A 2,957-nucleotide genomic window follows, 5' to 3' on the forward strand; every position below is an offset into this window, starting at 1 on the left:
CCAGTTGATTTTACTAATTATGAGGTGTCTGGGTCATTTTGGATATCTTATTTATTTTATTTAATTTTTGTACAGATGACAGACTGCTCCTTTAAGGTGTGCATAATGATGATGATGCTTATAGGATATTTATGTTAGGTTTTATTCAGGAAGCCCATGTCTAGCGTGTGAATAAGTTGAAAATATACAGAAGTTTTGATGATAAAAGTGCTAATCAATTTAAAAATGCGCAATTTATGGGTCACCCAGGTCACTCATATGGCGAGTATGGGGTAGACACGGTTGATGTTCGTGCGCTCATACTCCAGATATTACGGTAAGGGCAGAACTGATGTGTCTGGTTTATGTGGAAGCTGCTCAGATTGGAGCCAACATCTCAGAAACCTCCCACAAACGGAGCGAAACGGAACCTCACCTACCTACCATTAGAATCACTCGGATTAACATGCGTTTCTGTGTCTTTTGGCACCACTTGTTGGCCATCACTCTGTAAGGTCGCCAACAAAGAGTTTATTTATATTTCTCCTTGCGTCGGAGAGACCGTTTTCTCCGCGGCTGTTTGGCTTTTCATTGGAACGACACTCATCACGCATGATCTAGGTAAGAAAATAGGTTCATATCCTTCATATGAGTTCCAATGTCCTGGTGTTTTTGTTCTTAATATGTCTTTTATTTCTACCATTCAACGTCTGCCATCGTACGATGTGTAACAGAGCTGCGAATCAACCTATTGATTCAGAGATTCATTTGAATAGGGTTTTATTTTATGAATGTGAGGCTTCGTATGAACTTAGACTTATACTGAACTTATCTTCCGTCCAACGCGTTTGAAACGGAATGTCTGGGTAAAGTTTCTTAGGTACAACATCATATATAAAGCATGTTAATTTAGCGATAGGCTATCTACATTAGAGATACAGTGGTACACTTCAAAATGTTCGGCCGTTATTCGCTTTGTAGGCTAATATGAGCAGTTTGTCAGTATTAAGGCTAAGACTGTTGTCCTTCTGGTTTCTGTCAGATGGAAAAGAAGAAAAGAAGCACAGACAGGTAGTCGCCGTCGACATGACACACCTGTGCGCGCGACGCTTCTTCTCCTCAGCGTTCGTATGAGGTGATATGTCTTTCTGAAAGCGGTAGATCACGTGCTCACACAATTAACTTTACGACTTTTATGTAGCTTAAATGAATGACCGCTCCTAACTCAGTGGTCGGTTACAGGATGTCTGTAAACTCCTACATAAAACACGACAAAGGAGTATTGTCTTCTTTCAGGTTTTTTTTTCTCTGAGGGTTAATTAAAAACGAAACGCCGTTCTGGTGTTTGTGTCCTCGCTGATAAACGAGCGCCTTTCCACCTCGACTAATGAAACGCCGCCTGCTCTTATCTCTCCAACCATAAACAGCTCCTGCACGCGGGTAATACATTTTCCTGATGGAGATGTGGTGGTTAAACGACAACCATGGTTAGTCAGTGGGCTGCAACATAAACAAAATATGAAGTCGTTATTATCATCAGTAAAAACGCGTGTACGCACAGTGACACGTATTAACCTCCAGTCTGTCACAAAACTGTATCTGACCTAAAGGAATTTGGTCATGGTGAATAAATGGCCAAGGCCAGTAATTAGCTTCAGTTCGCTCCTATGAGACTGAGACCATTAAAATGATTATGGGTCTCATATAATTGTGCTGCAGTTGATGCAACATTTTAATCGTTTGTCCATATTCCAGATAGGCTAATACAGAGAATACCATATAGGCCTGGTATACAATACAAAAAAAGTTATCTTAAAATGGGTCTAAAAACCTCTCTCTCTCTTTGTCTTTCTCTCTCTCTCTTCTCTGAGAATCTTGCTTTCCCTTGACTTGTTGACTGCTCATCCATCATTTTTAAGGTTCTGAAAGACTACTTAGATCTGAAAAGAATAAAACACTGTCTTCATTGTGATTGCAGAAGTACAGTGGAACTAGGATTGCTTGCTCCTTATATATAATTGGTATACCACATTTCAAATGTAAAGGCGATTAAATTAGTCTTAAACTGAATAAAATCATCAGAAGGAAGTCAACAAAATGTATGAAATCCTATACGAAAAACAATAATAAAAAATAAATAGAAAAATAACAAAGTAAAAAGACAAGATGTAGATGCTTTTCGCTCTGTGAAGGACTGGCTCCCTCTCCAGGGTGTGCTCCTGCCTTGCGCTTAGTGATTCTGGATAGGCTCTGGACCCACCGCGACCATGAACTGGATAAATGGTTACAGATAATGAACGAATGAATAAATGTAACTGCTTGAAGGAACACGAGGTAGGCTCCCCCTACAGCTGCAGAATGTAATTCACTTTTATAGCACTGTACTAAAGGTACAGTGGGTGGTGGTTCCCTACCCTTCTATACAAAATTTTACAGATTCCACAGTGGTGAGCCCAGAGTAGCAATAACAGAGGCTCTAATTGTTTTTTACAGGTCAGCATCACAAGCTGTTTTGAAGCTGTAATTAATTTAAGTAAAAAAATACTACACAGTGTTCCTTTAAACGATTTGAGTATCAGCTGATGCAGGAACACCATACTCTAACAGTAAGAGTCTTTGCATTAAACTCCTAACACTGCATCAGCCTACATCTGTCGTCTGGTTATCATTGTAAGTCACTCTGGATAAGAGTGTCTGCCAAATGTTGTTTCATGTAACGTAAAGGACTTATAGATGGCAAATCCGGGGCATATCTGAGCTCCTCTGACATTTTTGGGCTTTATTACAGCTAAATGCTGCCTCACCAGGCTTGGTTCTAAGGGCTGCTAGTTAACCATTCATGATAAGGCCTTTTTTGGTTAGTTTTCCTCCAGTAAGTAGATCATGTGATTTATAGAGAAGGCACCACTTTAAAATCAATTCTGTAACTGACAGGCAGTCAGTGTAGGGATCTCAGTTGTGAGGTAATTTGCTGAATA

General features: G+C 39.8%; 1 protein-coding gene across 2 annotated transcripts in view; it reads left to right on the forward strand.

The window, feature by feature from the left end:
- Positions 1-381: 381 nt before the first annotated feature.
- Positions 382-2,957, forward strand: part of dok4 (docking protein 4) — a 67,598-nt gene continuing 65,022 nt past the window's right edge. For both annotated transcript variants that reach the window (XM_066647999.1, XM_066647998.1), the window contains exon 1: positions 382-600. The gene's annotated coding sequence lies outside the window, so the exon portion shown is untranslated. The remainder of the gene's footprint in view (positions 601-2,957) is intronic.

The sequence above is a fragment of the Hoplias malabaricus genome, chromosome 16 (genome assembly GCF_029633855.1).
Source record: "Hoplias malabaricus isolate fHopMal1 chromosome 16, fHopMal1.hap1, whole genome shotgun sequence".
Classification (NCBI taxonomy): Eukaryota; Metazoa; Chordata; class Actinopteri; order Characiformes; family Erythrinidae; genus Hoplias; species Hoplias malabaricus.